Source organism: Cervus elaphus, chromosome 23 (genome assembly GCF_910594005.1).
Source record: "Cervus elaphus chromosome 23, mCerEla1.1, whole genome shotgun sequence".
NCBI lineage: Eukaryota > Metazoa > Chordata > Mammalia > Artiodactyla > Cervidae > Cervus > Cervus elaphus.
In genome coordinates, this window is record NC_057837.1 from 3246666 (window position 1) to 3265464 (window position 18799).

The 18799-nt window shown below is 43.9% G+C and overlaps 1 pseudogene; it reads left to right on the forward strand.

Annotated features, from left to right (window-relative positions):
- The first annotated feature begins 446 nt into the window (after positions 1-446).
- On the forward strand, positions 447-18646 carry LOC122681769 (annotated as a pseudogene).
- The last annotated feature ends 153 nt before the right edge of the window (positions 18647-18799 follow it).

Genomic DNA, 18799 nt, shown 5'->3' on the forward strand with positions numbered 1-18799 from the left:
CCTCCTAGCCTGGGATTTTTAATTTGGTTCAAGGCTTACAGTTTTGAGGGCCCTGCCTATGACTTTTGATAGAAAATAAAAACCCTCTAATTAATCACTTAGGTTGAAGGAATTTTTTTTTTTTTCAAAGTAGTCTGGTTAATTTAGAAAACAGCTTGCGATGGATTAAAAGACTGGCTCAATATTATTCTTTAAATATAACTTCCTGACAATAGATTATACCTAGATATTCGAGAAAGGGCATGAACAGGAACAGTTGAGTGAAGGGGAAGAGGAAAGAAGGGGAAGGTCTAGGATTTGAGAGCAGATTTAGGCGATCCTGCAGTGGAAGGCAGAAGGCTGCTGCCCGTGGACCATCTGAAGGCAAAGGCGGCAGGGAAGATGGACAGGAGAAGCAGCGATGGGATGAAAACAAGAAAGGATGCCGAGCAGCTAAGCCTTGCAGCATGCTGCTCCATACTGCCGAGAGCACAGCTTACTGCGAGCACAGGGTGACGAGAAAGGCACCTCGGAGGCACACTTCGGAGCCCACCTGGAAGCCCCAGGTGAGCCGCGGTGCCCATCTCAGTTGCTGCAAATAACGGAAGTTCATGGCTACCAGCTGCTCCTCTAGAGAGTTGCCCAGCATGTATAAGGGCTGCCTTGTCAGGAAAATTTATATCTTCCACCTAAGCAACCACAGACGAACTTAGAGCTAAGGATTATCTGATACAGGGATTCAAATCCGAGATGTGGCTTATACTCCAGAGCTTACCTGTGGGTTTGGGCAGAGGCTAGCTCCTCCCTAAGACTACATCCTTGCTACCCTGTTTTGTCTCCTTCATTACAAGCTTTTTTCTTCCTGAAGAGTGTGCCCTCAGTACTAAGAAATGGAGTCTTTCCTGCCGTATCAGTAAATAAAGGATGTCACACTCATGAGCAATCGCAGCCACCACCAATGCTGAGCTGGTGAGCGCTGAGCGAACACAAGAAGAAAAGAATACCTGCCATCTGATGGCCATCAGACTCTAGCCACTGCTTATGGTGAGCCCGGAGGAGACCCAGAATGTGAAAACACAGGACACTAGCCCCAGGAGGTGAGGCGCATAGCAAAGGAATGATTTCAGTGAGCCCAGACTCTTGAATTTTCCCATACATAGTTGTTTGGTTGCTAAGTCACGTCCGACTCTTTTGCGACCCCATGGACTGTAGCCTGCCAGGCTCTTCTGTCCTGGGATTTCCCAGGCAAGAATACTGGAGTAGGTTACCATTTCCTTCTCCAAGATATCTTCCCAAGTCAGGGATCAAACCGGCGTCTCCTGCATTGGCAGATGAATTCTTTACCACTGAACCACCAGGGAAGATCTCTTCACATTTACAGAAAAGCACTAAATTCCTTAGCTTGATATCTGGTTTTCCTTTAATTAACAACACTCTTTTGACATTCAGACTACCTGCCCTATGTTGTGAAACTTCCATATAACCTGGCTTCCCCCTTGCCTCTTCTAAGCAGTTCTCTTAGGATTACTTGAGATGCTGCCTGCCAGGCTTGAAGTCCTAAAAATTCTTGCTGACTAAGCATAACTCTCCACTTTCAGGTTGCGAATAGTTTTAAGCCTGCAGTGCTTCACATCCACAAGGATCTGTTTCTGGCTCTGCTTTGAGCTTGATCTATATGCACTAGGGTTACAAAGTTCCTGCCTGCTTCCTTCTTCCCCTGTTTTTCAAATATTCCTCAATCCCTTATTGCATGTGAGTCATTGTTTTTAAGTAGCCGAACATCAGGAAGTTGTGGTGAGATTGTTACCGTTCACTTTAATGACTTCTTTAGAACTCTGTCTTGGTCCAGAGATCTTTACACTGAACTTCAAAAGAATCTTTGACTTATCTTTCATCTGGCCAATCAGTTTCACAAGTTAGCAAAAATAGTAGGAAAACAGTTTCCATGCTTTCTTCCAGTAGGGTCTTTAAATGAGTAACATATTTACAAAGTTCCTCCAGGATTCTACCGCATAGATGTACCAAGTGCACTCTCTAGCTCCATTTAAACAAGAAGTTAATATGAACTCATAAGTTTCAGTTGATTATGTCTATTCCTGCAAGCCAAACCACTGAGGATAAAGGAATAAAACTGAATTAGGTTAGTTAATTAGCTAGTGTTACGAAAAAGTGAACCTTATATGCCACTAAGGTGGCTTACTTATTCACAGTACACTGTAACATAAAAGCTAATAAGAACCTGTTATTTATCATACTTACACAACTTCCTGTTTTGAAGAAAAGAGAGTTTAGGAGTTTATCTTGACATTTCTTTTTAATATCGGTGAGTTACTGAATTAGTAAAACTACAGTGAAGTTTCTTAGGAAAAAAGAGTAGGGTATTCAAAGTGAAACCATGAGCTTTGTTTTTCCACACCTGTCAGGTAAATGAGTAGTTGCCAAAAATCTTCACTACATAAAATCAACAATCAAAATAGGCCAATAGGCAAATTTCTGAGTAGCTCAAACCGCAAAGAGTCAGCCTGCAATGTGGGAGACCTCGGTTCGCTCCCTGGGTCGGGACGATCCCTACAGAAGGGCATGGCAACCCACTCAGTATTCTTGCCTGGAGAATTCCAAGGACAGAGGAGCCTGGACGCTCCTGAGCGACTTTCACTTTACTTTCAAAATAGGCCAGTAGATGGCGCTATTGCTGTGTGTAATGCTCGGTGAAAGTCAAAGACGAAAACAAAGAACAGGACAAGAGGACAAAAAACGCTTCTGAATTCTCCAACAGAAGGCAATGTTGTTCTTTTCTCTCTTTTGTTCGAACTTCAGCCATCACTCGCATTATCTCATTAGGTTGAAGTGCTCAATTTTTGTGCCCTAAAGAGCAACATTCCCCAAGAAAAAGAAATGCAAAAAGGCAAAACAGCTGTCTGAGGAGGCCTTACAAATAGCTGAGAAAAGAGAAGCTAAAGGAAAAGGAGAAGAGGAAAGATATTCCCATTTGAATGCAGAGTTCCAAAGAACAGCAAGGAGAAATAGGAAAGCCTTCCTCAGTGATCAATGCAAAAAAGTACAGGAAAACAATAGAATGGGAAAGACTAGAGATCACCTCAAGAAAATTAGAGATACCAAAGGAACACTTCATGCAAAGATGGGCACAATAAAGGGCAGAAATGGTATGGATCTAACAGAAGCAGAAGATATAAAAAAGAGGTGGCAAGAATACACAGAAGAACTATACAAAAAAGATCTTCATAACCCATATAATCACGATGGTGTGATCACTCACCTAGAGCCAGACATCGTGGAGTCCAAAGTCAAGTAGACCTTAGGAAGCGTCACTATTAACAAAGCTAGTGGAGGTGATGGAATTCCAGTTGAGCTATTTCAAATCCTGAAAGATGATGCTGTGAAAGTGCTGCACTCAATATGCCAGCAAATTTGGAAAACTCAGCAGTGGCCACAGGACTGGAAAAGGTCAGTTTTCATTCCAATCCCAAAGAAAGGCAATGCCAAAAAATATTCTAACTACCACACAGTTGCACTCATCTCAAACACCAGCTAAGTATTGCTCAAAATTCTCCAAACCAGGCTTCAACAGTACATGAACCATGAACTTCCAGATATTCAAGTTGGATTTTGAAAAGGCAGAGGAACAAGAGATCAAATTGCCAACATCAGTTGAATCATAGAAAAAGCAAGAGAATTCCAGAAAAATATCTACTTCTGCTTTATTCACTACGCCAAAGCCTTTGACAGTGTGGATCACAACAAACTGAAAATTTTTTCAAGAGATGGGAATATCAGACCACCTTACCTGCCTCCTGAGAAATCTGTATGCAGGTCAAGGAGCAGCAGTTAGAACTGGACATGGAACAAAGGACTGGCTCCAAATTGGGAAAGGAGTACATCAAGTCTGTATATTGTCACCCTGCTTATTTAACTTATACACAGAATACATCATGAGAAACGCTGGGCTGGAGGAAGCACAAACTGTAATCAAGATTGCCAGAAGAAATATCAATAACCTCAGATATGCAGATGACACCACCCTTATGGCAGAAAACGAAGAACTAAAGAGCCTCTTGATGAAAGTGAAAGAGAAGAGTGAAAACTCTGGCTTAAAACTCAACATTCAAAAACATAGGATCATGGCATCTGGTCCCATCACTTCATGGCAAATAGATGGGGAAACAACAGAAATAGTGAGAGACTTTATTTTCTTGAGTTTCAAAATCACTGCAGATGATGACTGCAGCCATGAAATTAAAAGACCCTTGCTCCTTGGATGAAAAGCTATGACCAAACTAGACAGTATATTTAAAAAGCAGAGACATTACTTTGCTGACAAAAGTCCGTCTAGTCAAAACCATGGCTTTTCCAGTAGTCATGTATGGATGTGAGAGTTGGTCCTTAAAGAAATCTGAGTGCCGAAAAATTGATTGTTTTTGAACTGTGGTGTTGGAGAAGACTCTTTAGAGTCCCTTGGACTACAAGGAGATCAAACTAGTCAATCCTAAAGAAACCAGTCCTGATTATTCATTGGAAGGACTGTTGCTGAAGCTGAAACTCCAATGCTTTGGCCACCCAATGCGAAGAACTGACTCATTGTAAAAGACTGTAATGCTGGAAAAGATTGAAGGCAGGAGGAGAAGGGGATGACAGGATGAGATGGTTAGATGGCATCACAGACTCGATGGACATGAGTTTGAGCAAGCTCTGGGAGTTGGTTTTGGTCAGGGAAGCCTGGCGTGCTGAAGTCCATGAGGTCGCAGAGTCAGACATGACTGAGTGACTCAAATGGCAACAAGTCATTTTCATACGAATGTTGCAAGGAGCGGTTCTATATGATAGATATCTTATATATCTTACCAGTTTGTCCATGGTTGCTTGAAAAGATGTCCTAACCCACAAGCAGAAGGGTAAATACTCTCTAGGATAAAGGTCTTTAAAAACAGGGCTGTGGAAATCTCAGAGTGCATCTGATTTCTACCACTTTGGGTAGAATCATTCTACAGTTATTTTTTGGAAAATAAATTAGAATGAAATAGCTATTCAATTTCCTAAAGTAAAATGAAGACAATTTTCAATAAAATGAAATTCTAAATAATTTTTAAAAGGTGCATTGGCCATGCTAAAGGAAAGGGGAGCAATATGGATAAAGAGCATAGAATCTTGAAAGCATTGTTTTGTACATGGAGAATGGATTTTTTTCTCTGTAATGAGATTTATCATTTTAGAGTTTGCTTTGTAAAATCAGGCTTCATGGTTTGAAGAGATCCAGGTGTGGAAAGAAAGTCACCTTGGGATGAGAATTTGACAAAAATAATCAACCAAATTGTGGAGATTTTACCACATTTGACATACATTTTAAGGCTGATTTGTGGAGACAAATTGTTTCTGACTCCAATGGTCTCATAAGAAAATTTGTTCTTACCAAATGAATCCATGAAGCTGCCTAAATTACTGCTACCCCGCAAAGACTCACAATCAAAGAAAAGTAAGTTGTGTTGTACAACCAAGTGAGAAATAAGAGACAAGAAAAGTAATACTTCATCAAGTTTACAAAGTTCTTTCCAGGCCCTTGATAATCTTGGAAATCTTCAGAAATAGGCAAGATAGCCAATTATGATTATGTTAATTGAGTACCTAAGTCATTTTTCCATCATTTTACCTCTGCTGCCTCATTTGCAATACTTATATGAAGTTGGTCCATTATTGCCCTCCAGTCCCAACAGAAGGCATTGAAGTACAGAAAAGTTAAGTAACTTCCCAAGAACCTACAGCCAGAAAGTGGCTTACTTGCAATGAACACCCAGGCAGGTTAAAAGATTCATGCAGGCATTTTTAGAGATAAAAAAGGGCATTAAAGTTTATATCATAAGCTATTAAAGGTGGAGTTAAATTCAGACCAAAGGTCTTAATGATTTGTGACTTGAATGACATTCTGTTTTGATTTGTATGATCCCAGACTTGGTAGAATGACAGTCCCCTTAACTCTAAATGTCATGTAGACTGCATCAGTCTAGTTGGCCTCCCACAGATAATTCTCTTCACTAGGCTCGTATGCTGTTTGGAATTTTTTACCCATGCTCATCTCTCCAGGCCCCACCATAAACTGAGGCAGTCTACTCTTCAGACTTACCCTCTTCCCTGAGAAGTCCTTTGTGGATTTCTTAGTGCTGTTATCAGTGATGAAACAGAAAGAGCTAGATCTCCCAACTTTAGGACTCCAGACCTGTCTACAATCTGGTAAGAGAGAGGGAGATACCAGATCCCTTCAAGCACAGGCATTTTGCATCCCTGAATGCAGTGTGCCCAGTGTTCTCCAAAGGATACACAAGGGGGGTGGACTTCCCAGGTGGCTCAATGGTAAAGTGTCCACCTGTGAATACAGAAGCTGAAGGAGACACAAGTTTGATCCCTGATTCGGGAAGATCCCCTGGAGGAGGAAATGGCAGCCCATTCCAGTATTCTTGTCTGGGAAATCCTGTGGACAGAAGAACCTGGTGGGCTACAGTCCACGGGGTCACACAGAGTCTGACACAACTGAGCATGCACACACACACAAGGGGGAGTGCAGAGATTTTGAGAAATGAGATTATCACTCTCATCAGCCAAAGAAAGTGACTTTGCTGTTCTTTTTTTAGTTTATTCATGCTCAGACAGTACTTGCAGCTTCTATAAAAGATGCTGATTGTGTCAGCGAGCATAGGCTAAGTTATGCTACAGTAACAAAAGACACGCTTTACCCCTAAATCCTAGTAGCTTACAACAAGAGAATTTTCTTTCTTGCTCATTCTACCCATCAATCATGGGTTGGCTTTGGCTGTTCCATCCAGAACCCACTCAGGCCAAAGGAGCAGCTTCCATCTGGGACCTAACATGGGGAAAGGATGAGGGTGAAACCACACAATCGTTCTTGAAGCTTCTGCTCAGAGATGGCATCTGGCATTTCTGAGCACATTTCGTTGGCCAAAGCAAGTCACATGGTCAAGCCTGATGGCAGCGGGACTGGACAATTTCCCCCCCTTAGAGAGTGGTGCTTTGAGGGCGGGGTGGTGAGGGAGAATGCTGCCAGAGCCTCCAGCTTGCACATGAGCTTGCTCTGCTGTACTGTGCTTAGTCGTTCAGTCACGTCCAACTCTTTGTGACCCCATGACCTGCCAGGCTCCTTTGTCCATGTGGATTCTCCAGGAAAGAATACTGGAGTGGATTGCCATGCCCTCCTCCAGGGTATCTTCTCAACCCAGAAATCAAACCCAGGATGGATCACCTAATATTGGGAACAATAAAACAATCCTTAGACGTATTGCATTATATTATATTGGGCTTAGAGGGGCTCCTATCTGGATAAATTAATAGGGTGAAAGTGGGCACATGCTCCATTAGCCTCAATTTAACATCATACAAGAAATAGGGAAGAAGTCCAGGCGTCTAAGTTCATCTCAACCTTTCCCAGAAGGGGCACATTGGAAAAAATTTATTTCAGGCTGTGGTAGTTAATGTGAGAGGGTCAGCGGGGAGCTGCTGAACCTGGAGGAGAATTCCTCCTCCATCAGCAGCTGCACAACATGGGCCAGGTCATGTGGCTTCTTATCTTGTAACATTGGCAAAAGCCCAGGCCTCGATCTTAATTCACTGCATTGCAGTTCTTTCCAAGTACTTTTCCAGGGCTTTATGAAGATTGATAGACTGCCAGGAAGCCATTGGGTTGAAAGTCCAGATGTACATAAATCAAGTCATAGCATCATTTAATTCAGAATGCTTCAGCCCAAGTCATTACCGAGTAGCAGTGCAGAGATTTATAGGAAGTCTTATAAGATTTGATGATCTGAAAGGTAGAGATATTAAGTGTCTGATTTAGCTCTAGAAGATGCTGCAGCGGTTTTAAATCAACTGAAGCCTTTATTGCAGCTGGTTTAAAATGTGTCTTAAATAACTGGAAATGTATCTTAAGAACATCTTGGAATGAAGGTTGAATGTGATTTTTGACCATCAAAACTAAGATCTTATTAGCATAAGGAAAGAACCTATCGATCAATAAAAATGCATGTCAGCAAGCCTTTTTATATATTAAAGCACTGTTCTCTGCTCTAACTCATTCTAGATCTAATGATTTTTACATAAATCTTCTCTAGGATAAGACTCCAAGATCTTTGTGTCTGATGACAAGAATTCTTCTGATCCTTTTAATCTTGAGCCAGAAATCACCTACATTTAAAATCATCTCAGTTTTTACACTGGGGGATGTGAAAGGCCACAATCCCAATTGCCCTCACACTCACCAGGCATGCGGAGTTTTAAGCCTGCAGACCTGGTGAGGTTTGCTATAACCTTCTCTGAGCCCAGCCCTTTCCATATTCCTTCTTTTATTTGAATCTCTTGATGTTCTCTAATGCCTTAATCTCACATTTTCCTTTTTCTATCAAAATGTATTACTTAAATTATTTTTGTAAAAGTTTACTAATAGATTGCAATATCTCAAAGACTGAGGAAATTTAATCTGTTAGCATATGCCAGGGTATGCAAATACAATAGCCAAAGAAATGATGGTCTAATGAGAAATTAAAGACAACTAAAAATGAAAGTGGAATATATTTCTCTCTTTGTAAAATCACACTATGGAGAAAATTTAAAGACAGTGATTCAAAAGGGCAATTTTGAATCAATCTACATTTCAGCCCACCCTTTGGAAAAATTTATGAACAATTTTGATGGAACAAATTCTTAATGGAATGGAGAAGTTTCCTCCTCAAAGTGACCTCTGAAAACATATTCTCCATCATAAAGAAAAGACTGAACTGATAATATTATTTTCAATTAATACTAAAATTGATTTTACATAATTATGTATCTAAGAAATTTTGAATATACATTTTATTAAATACTGTTTGTAAATTTAATATTACTAAATTTTCTTTAATTGCAATTGTTAGATAGGTAGAATAGAAAAAAGAATTCCAGAATGGGGGTGGCCAAAAGACAAGCAAGGAAAAACCTGAGAAAATAGAACAAAGGAAGGTCTGAGGACTGGAGTGAGGACATCAAACAGTGAGGTAAAACAAACAGTACTCCTCGCTAGCCCAATTTACATAGGGCAGGCCCAGGGGGAGGAGAAAAGACAAATAAAAAGAGGAGCCAAAATTGGGCTGGGGCGTCTCTTCTCTTCCTGTCTTTGGGTCGGCATTCCCTCACGCCTTGAGGATGTATTTTCCTTTACTTTCTAAATAAAATTGAGCTGTAACACTGGTCCATCCGAGGGCCGTAACGCTGGTCCACTGCTTCAACTTTTTGTTGTAACGAGACAGAACTGAGGAAATTGCAAACTCCCCCAACATCTATGGTACTGTTCCTCGAATTTAACCTGGCTGAAACAACCTCAGCTCAGGCCCCATAAGGAGGAGGCCAAGCACAGCAGGAGCCCGACTTGGTGAAAACTTCCGAGGTAGAAGCTAAACCCAAGGAAACCCAGCGCAGGGGAAGTGAGAAGAAGCCCAGCAGACTGGAAACCAGGACAGCAAAAAACAAGCTCGCAGAAAGCTCACAGGGCTCCGTCTCAGATTCCAGAAGACCTCCGGGTAAGGTGGGAGGTCCTCGCTCCTATGGCTGGAAGGACACGTGCCCAGCAAAATCTTAATTCCTTTACAGTCTCTTGTTTCTTATTTCCCTGAACCCCCCACAAACAGGCGAGCAGTGGGCGCAAATGAGGGACTCTGGCAGGGGCTCCTCCTCAGCGTTCCCCAAAGGTTCCACTATCTACTGGGCCCCAGTAGCTTTGCCCAGGCGGGTGGGGGTTCTTCTGTCCTGAATCTTCTTTGTGCCAAGGATCAGGCCAATGAAAACTGTGAGCACAGGTCAGGTAGGTAGCTGGTTTTCCATCAGGTTATGAAGGGGATTCCTTAGCATGTTTTTCCCACTGCTTTTTCCTCCTGTCCTTCAGGTTCTCTCTCCTGGGACTTGAGCCTGGCCAAAACCCATGGTGCCTGGCTTCAGGACCTAATGAAGCTCAGGCTCTGATGTCTCATTGCAAAAATTCAGTTAGAAACACAGGGATAGGTAAGAGGGGGATTTGTTCAGATTCAGAGAGAAGGGCACTCTGCAGGGTGTGGGCGATCACAGAGGAGAGTGCAAGGGCCATGGAACGTGGTGCAGTAAGTTTTGGAGCTGGGTGACTTCATATGCTAATGAGTGGGAGGATCATCCCAACCATTGGGGAACCACCCACTCCTCTGTCTTTTGACAGGGCCTTGGAACTGTCCTGCTGGCACCTCTGGGTGTGTCATTTAGCTTTCAGGTTGGGGATCAAGGTTTAGTTGAATTTGACTTGTCATTTTGGACCCACTTGATCTTAATCAGTTTCTGTTATACCCTTGGGCTGTGTCATTCTTTCAAAAGTTGTACCCTGCCCCCCTTCCCTCCTGTTTCATGCTCTTTTCCTGAGCCCCATCCAGGCCCACAACGTCACCTCTACAATCTTCTGGAGGGACAACCAGAAAATAGCTGGCCCTTGGGAGGGAAATACTGTATAATATCCAATCTCTCTAGATATTCAGGCCTTCATCTTCCATGTTTCCTGCAACATATGCAACAACAGCATCTCTCAGTGAACCCACTAGGGTGGGTGACAGGCACACAATGCCTGCTAGAAGTCCATCTGCTGGCATCCCTTCAAAGGCAATTGGGCTTCCAGGGATAATGTTTGCCACTTTGGGAGTTAGCCCTGCAGGCCATTTGGGCCCAAACCCTTACCACCCTTCTCGTAAGTTACAAACACACCCCTGGATCAAATCTCTACTCCACTTTATGGACCATCTGGTCTGTTGTCTCTTATCAATTTGTTCTTAAGCCACTTACTAACTCCTACAACCAGGACCCTGCCCCCTTGTAGACAACATTGCTGCACCCCGCCTGTTATTAAAACACTTTAATGCCCCTAACAGGGGCAGATAACCCACTCCGTTGTCATTACTTCTGCTATTACCTAACTATTACTTCTGCTATTACTACCTGGGTCTGTGACAATGACATGTTTACCATTGGAGACACCCTAATCTGCTCTTATGGAGGACTAAGGGAGGGAATTAGTGATTTACATTCCCTTAGAGCATTAAGAGGATTAAGGCATGGCTGCTTCACCAGGTTCCCAGCCTCAGGGCACAGGCTTGGATTGCTTTACATCATGATATCTATTCCCATGTGCAGTGAACAAATTGGCAATGAGTTAAAATTACAACCCCTTAATCCTACCCAGCACTGATTATGCTGGTGATCTTGGGGACACCCAACTTCAGTCCGGGGTTCTAGGAGGTTGACCTGCCTCAACCTGCCTAGGGATCTGGTCCTCAAAATGTTGTCATGCCTCAACCTGCTCGGGGACCTGCCAGTCCAGGGGCCCCAGGAGGTCGACATGCCTCAACCTGCCCAGGGACCCAATTCTCAGGAGGCTGACCTGCCATGACCTGCCTGGGGATTCTATCTCCAGGAGGCTGTCACGCCTCAGCCTGCCTGGGGATCTGCACCCTGACCCAGGGATGCCTGGCTCTCAGGTTGCAACAGTAAGGATAAGCTTCAAAAAGACTCACCCTTAAGGAAGTCCACCCATGGAAATTGAAGGAGGCCTGTTAGTTTTTTTTTCCTCTGTGTCATCACTGTCTTTCAGATGGGAAGTAGTCAATCCACTTCCTGACAAACGCCCTTGAGATGCATCCTGGATAACTGGAAGCTGTTCAATCCTCTAACTCTAAGAAGTTGCTTAAAATTCCTTTGTGCCACTGCGTGGCTATGGTATCCTCTGGGACACAAGGAACACTGGCCTGAGGATGGGAGTTTAAATCACAATACCATCCTGCAGCTAGACTTATTCTGCAAAAGACAAAGGAAATGGACAGAAATCCCCTATGTCCACATTTTCTTCTGACTAAGAGATATGAAGGAACTCTGTCTTAAGTATGAGATTGTTGTATGCCCTAAAAATGGGCCTACTAGGCACAGACAACCAAGAGAAGGAACCCCACCCCCACCCCCATTAAGGCTCACCTCCCAAGGCTCTCTAGTTGCCTGGTGCTCCTTCCTTGTATCCAAACGTGCCCCCATATCCGGGAGCACTCCCTCGACAAAAACCAACTCGAGTATGTCCCTTAGTCAAAACTGGAGGAGAATTTGGACCAACCCTGGTCCGTAAGCCCTTCTGCCTGTTAGAACGAAGATCAAACATGACCTGGGAAGCTATGCAGATGATCCAGGCAAATATATAGATACATTTCAACACATTACCTTGGCCTTTGACTTGACATGGAAGACATCATGACCATATTTAGTCTAATTTTAACTGACCCTGAGCATACTAGGGTCTTAAAGGAAGCCCGAAGTTATGCTATGGGGCTTAACATGTCAAGTGATAAATGCCCAGTAGGAGAAACTGCAGTCCCCTCCTCAGATCCTAACTGGAATTAGAATGACCCTGAGCACATCTGGGAAAGGGATCATTTTCTGATCTGTGTGAAGGCAAGACCAGAAGCAGCCCAGCAAAAAGTGACCAGCTATGCCCAGGTCTCAGCAATAACTCAGGAGCCCAACGAGAACCCCGTTACCTTCCTGGAAAGGCTAAAAGAGGCCCTCCAAAAGTTTAACAATCTGGACTTAGACTCTTATGAGGGACAGGTGATTTTAAAGGACAAATTCCTGTCCCAATGTGCATTAGACATCAGGATAAAGTTACAACAGCTACAGCAAGCAGGACCCTGCTGCCTCTTTAGGTGAGATGGTCCAGGCAGCCACCGATACCTTTTATAACAGAACAGGAGAGGGAGCCCAAGGCCCAGGAAAGGGAGAAAAGGAAAAAGACAAGGCTTGCCCAGATGCTGGCCGCCTTCCAGAGAAGCCCTATGTCACATCCTGAGTCCTTGAAGGACAAGGCAGGAGGTAAATGCCTAATCTGTTGATAGGTGAGGCATTGAGCCAAAGACTGTCCAAACCGTGACAAGTCTCCTAAAACGGCTTGCTACAAATACCATCAGTTGGGACGTTCAGCGGCACTCTGCCCTTGGGACCCAAGAGCCTCAAGGTCAAGCGCGAAGCCTTCCCTCACGATGGTTCAACAGGACTGAAGCAGCCCACTCCAGCCAGCCTACCTGTCACAGATAACCATCACGGGGCTGGAGCCAAGGGTGCAACTGGATTTGTTAGGTAAGTCCGAGAATTTCTTGGTTGACACAGGGGCTACCTGCTCTGTCCTGACCTCCTACTCCGGAGCTTTCTTCTCCTGAACCTGTACCATTTTGGGTGCTACAGGAAAAAAAATTACTAAAAGATTCACCCAAGCACCTTTGTTGCAGGGATGGACAAATAATTTCCTACCAGTTTCTTGTGGTCCCTGAGTATCCTGCTCCTTTATTTGGAAGAGACACATTCGCTAAACTGGAGACCACCCTTGTGATGGGAAGCTTTTCATCCCCTAGATCCCTATAGCTTCAGGTTACTGCTGAAGAACCCATTACACCTTCTCCAATAGAGAGGGACCAAAACCTATGGGAAGACAAAATTAATCCCCAGGTGTGGGACCAGGGGATTCCTGGACGAGCCCACCAGGCTGAACCGGTCATCATTGTCCTCCAAGATCCCACTCAGTTTCCTAACCAGGAACAGTATCTCCTCAGAAGAGAAGCCTGGGAAGGACTACAGCCTCTAATAAATAAATTCCTTGCCTGTGAGCTATTCACCAATTCACCACCAATTCACTGTGTAACACCCTGATCCTCCTTGTAAAGAAAAAGGATGGAACCTGGCGAATGGTTCAAGATCTTTGGATCATAAATGGAGCTGTAGTCCCCCTCCATCCCACAGTACCCAATCCCTATGTAATCTTGGGAGAAAACCCACCCAGTGCCAAGAGGTTTACTGTCTTGGATCTTAAAGATGAATTCTTTGCATACCATTGACTAAAGAATCCCAATATCTTTTTGCCTTCAATTGGGAAACTCCAGGAGAAAAACACCAAAAGATGACTTGGACAGTATTACCTCCGGGGTTCAGAGATAGACCCACCTGTTTGGGCATGCTCTTAGCCAAAATCTCCTAGATATGGACCTGGGCCACAATGGGAAAATATTACAATATGTAGATGATCTACTAATCTGCTCTCCAGATGACAAAATTGCCCAACAACATGCAATTCAGGTTCTAAACTTTTTGGCAGAGAGGTGATATAAAGTCTCCTGTACTAAGGCACAGACAAAGGTCACTTACCTGGGCGTTCAGATTACACACGGATCCAGGAAGCTGTCCTCTGATTGAGTACAAGGAATCCTCCAGTTGCCCTCCCCCACAACTTGAAAATAATTGCGAGCTTTCCTGGGGCTAACTGGGTATTGTAGAATCTGGATACCCAACTATGGTCTAATTGTCCTGCCTGTCTATGAAAGCTTGAAGGGAAGGGATGATTCAATCCCATTAATGTGGGGAACTCCTCAAAAGAAGGCAGAGGCTCCACTAAAACAAACCTTAACTCAAGCACCTGTTTGAGGTTGCTAGACCCAGAAAAAGCATTCCAACTTTATGTCCATGAAATAGAAAGAATAGCTTTGGGAGTGTTAACTCAAAGGTTGGGAACTGAGTCCCAGCCTGTAGCTTCATTATACAAGAGGTTCAAACCAACCATCCAAGGCTGGCTTCCCTGCCTTCAAAATCTTGCAGCTATCGCAGTCCTGATAGAAGATGCTTTAAAACTCTCTTTTGGGGGCAAACTATTTTTACCAGCCACCAAGTGAAACAACTCCTAAATGGGAGAGGCCATTTATGTATGTCTGATCAAAGAATCCTCAAATATCAAGTGCTGATGGAAAATCCAGGTCTAACTCTATCCCCTTGTGAGGTTCTTAACCCTGCCACCCTCCTGCCTACCCCCGAGGGCTCTCTCCCCTTTCACTCTTGCCTAGAAACCTTGGACCACTGGACAAAACCTTGAGAGGGATTGTTGGAAGATCCTCTGAACAATCTTAAGGAAATCTGGTACACTGATGGAAGCAGATTTGTCTTGGGTGGGAAAAGAAGAGCAGGATATGCAGTTCTCTCCAATTTTGAGACCATAGAGGCTAAGCCATTGCCATCAGGTACTCCAGGCCAATTAGCTTAGCTCATAGCCCTGACTCAACCTTTAGAGCTGGGAAAAGGAAAAAGAGTAGCCATGTACACTGACTCCAAGTATGCCTTTCTGGTGCTACCTGCACATGCTGCTATTTGGAAAGAAAGAGGTCACTTGACCACCTGAGGGTCCCCAACCAAATATGGTGATCAAATCCTTAGGCTCTTGGAGGCAGTCCACCTGCCCGCTGAGATTTCAGTCTCTCACTGTAAAGGACACCAAAAAGGGAGCACTGAAGTGACACGAGGGAACCAAGCAGCTGACCAGGCAGCTAAGAGAGCAGCGTTACAGAACCATGACCTAACAGGGATTGCCACCTTAGTTCCACAGACTAATTTGCCAGAAACTCTTTCGTATACTGAAGGTGAGACTCTTAAAGCTAAAAGTGAGGGCTTTCAAGAAGATCATATGGAGTGGTTCCATAAAGTGGGGCTCCTTTTTCTGCCTGGGAACCTCCAGTGGAAGTTGGTTAGCTCTTTACATGCCACCACTCATTTAGGGGAAAAGGCCCTCCAAAGATTACTAGAAAGATCCTTCAGAGAAACAGGCCTCCAAATGACTATAAGGCAAGTGGTCTCCTCTTGTCCCACTTGCCAATTAAACAGCCCCCAAGGAGCTCAAAGACCCCAGCTGACCCAGCCCTTCCAACAACATGGGACCTACCCAGGAGAGGACTGGCGGATGGACTTCACCCAGCTGCCAGTTTCTCAAGGGTATAAATACCTATTAATCATGATAGATACATTTGCAGGATGGACTGAAGGCTTTCCCACCCAGACTGAGAAGGCTGAGGAGGTGGTAAAAAAAAAAACAACACCAACAAAAATTGCTCCATGAAATCATTCCAAGATTTGGTCTGCCCAGGTCATTACAAAGTGACAATGGGGCATCATTTAATTCTAAGGTCACCCAACAGGTCTCTAAAGCATTGGGCATTACTTATCTCCATTGTGCTTAGAGGTCTCAGTCTTCAGGAAAAGTAGAAAGAGCCAACCAATTCTGAAAATCAGTGATAAATATGATAGCCCAGGAGACTCCCTGGGATGGAAAAAGGCTTCGCCAATAGCTCTCCTCCTCACCCATATTGCCCCTAAGAACAGGTTGGCCTTAGTCCTTATGAGATGCTATATGGGAGACCTTTTGTTTATGTCAATGACTCCTTCCTAGATCTAGAGGCTAAGACCCTCTGGTCTTATACCATGGCCATTAGGCAATTCCAACAGGATATAGGCTTGTGGAGTGTAAACCAGGACCCAAAAGATTCTAAAGAGTCACCACTATATGCTCCAGGGACTCAAGTCCTAATTAAAGTCTGGAAAGATGGATCCCCAAAAGCTCAACTCCAGCCCACATAGAAGGGCCTCTACCCTGTAATACTTTCCACCCCCACAGCAGTCAAGGTACCAGGACATGACTCCTGGATTCACTGCTCACAAGTCAAGCCATGGAAGAAAACAGAAGAGGACACTCAATATACTTGGGAGCCCCTGGGAGATCTCAGATACCTATTCAGAATGACAAATGAGTGCCATTCTAATTAACACCCCCAAAATTAAGTTTCTAGGGATAAGATTTCTCAGAACAGCTCTAAAGAGCCAACACAGCTTGGCAGAGGTTGTACTCCAAAACAGACAGGAGATAGATCTCCTGATCTGTGAACAAGATGAGCCATCTTGAATAAGACATATTGTTTCTGGATAAATACCTCCAGCTAACTTAAAGGAAGTCTCACAGTCATCAAGAAAAACATTCAGACCCTACAGGATCTCAAAGAATGATCTGGAGAGTTCTCCAGGTGGCCACAGTCTCTCTTTGGGGGATCCTCCTGGCAATGGGGAATTTGGAATTGGCTAATGCCCCTACTAATCTCTGTTATCACCATATTGATGCTGCTTATGGCTGCTCCATGCATTATCAATTGTCTAAACCATTTTGTCTCTCACCAGGTCAACAAGCTACAACAGGCAGTGCCAGTTCAACATGGATATATAAAACTACAGCTAACCATGGAAAATATCACTCACCCTTAGATGGACACTGCTATAAGGACTCCGAGGCCTGAGACTAGCAAGCGGGGGAGGCCCAATGCCCCTCACTGTCCCAGTTCAGCAGGAAGTAGACAGAAAGACCTCTATGCCCTTATTCCCAAAGAATTGGGCCTCACATCTCTTAAGGGGGGAACGTTAGGTAGCTAGAGTAGGAAAAAGGAGTCCAGAACGGTGATGGCCAAAAGACAAGCAAGGGAAAAGCCTGCGAAAATAGAACAAAAGAAGGTCCTAGGACTGGAGTGAGGACCTTAAACAGTGAGGTAAAACAAACAGCACTCCTCGCTAGCCAGATTTACATACGGTAGGCCCAGGGGGAGGAGAAAAGACATATAAAAAGAGGAGCCAAAATTGGGCTGGGGGCAGTCTCTTCTCTTCATGTCTTTTGGGTCAGCATTCCCTCATGCCTTGAGGATGTATTTTCCTTTACATTCTAAATAAAATTGAGCTGTAACACAGAGCTGTAACACTGGTCCATCCGAGGGCCATAACACTGGCCCACTGCTTCAAATTTTTGTTGCGATGAGACAGAACTGAGGAAATTACAAACTCCCCAGACAAAATTATAATAGAAAATCCACATTCTTCCCCTGATGTTACTTCTCTAGAACTCTGCAAAATTGGGGTGTTGAATTTTCAAGATGATATTTAAAGATATTCAGTTCTGAAGCTCCTTGTTGGTTCTTTAAGTTAAGGACAAGTTTCTTTAGTAATGTGACCCATTACAAGCAAGTCTCTATCTTTGCTAAACTGGAGAATGTGTGTATTACTTAAGCATAAAGCTAACTGTATTTGAATTAGCCATGACAATGCCACCATCTACTAATTATGTTAGGTTATTACTTAATATAATCTATAGGAAACTATCCAGTGATCCCTAAAAGTGAGTTTTAAACTGAACTGTGCCCTATGGATCAATATGATTCATTTTTCAATCTTAACCTCCCTTCCCAATTACAATTACCTACTGCCCCTTTCCTTCTTTTCTTATATATTGAAAGCTGTATCATTTCCATGTTTTAATCTGCTTCACTCACCTCACTTTGTCCTTTTGATTTCTGTCTCTCAAACACCCACCTAATCCTTTCTTTAAAAATGTACCAGAGTCTGGGCGGGAGTAGTGGCCGCAGCCAGGCTACTCAGCTCCGGGTGCAGCCCTCAGGCGCCCGGCTTTGCCTGCCCGCCGCCATGGTGCCCAGGAGAAGGTCAGCTCCGCCGAGGGGCAGGCGAAGGAGGAGCCCAAGGTGAGGTCAGGGAGGCTGTCGGCAAACCGGCTCCTGCAAGAGTGGAAACGAAGCCAAAAAAAGGCGGTGGGAAAGGGTGAATCTTCAGACAAAAAAGTGCAAACAAAAGGAAAAAGAGGAGCAGAGGGACAACAGGCGGAAGTGGACAACCAAGAAACTAAAGAGGCTCACCTGCAGAAAATGGAGAGACTAAAAATGAGGAGAGCCCAGCCTCTGATGAAGAAGAGAAAGAAGCCAAGTCTGATTGATACCACACACCCAGTCCTGCCAGTGGTCCCTGTTTCCCGTCTTGTACAATCCAGAGGAATATTTCTCAACTATTTTGTAAATGCAAGTTTTTTGGTAGCTCTAAAAACATTTTTAAAAAGGAGGGAATCCCAACTCATCCCATTTTTTAAGTG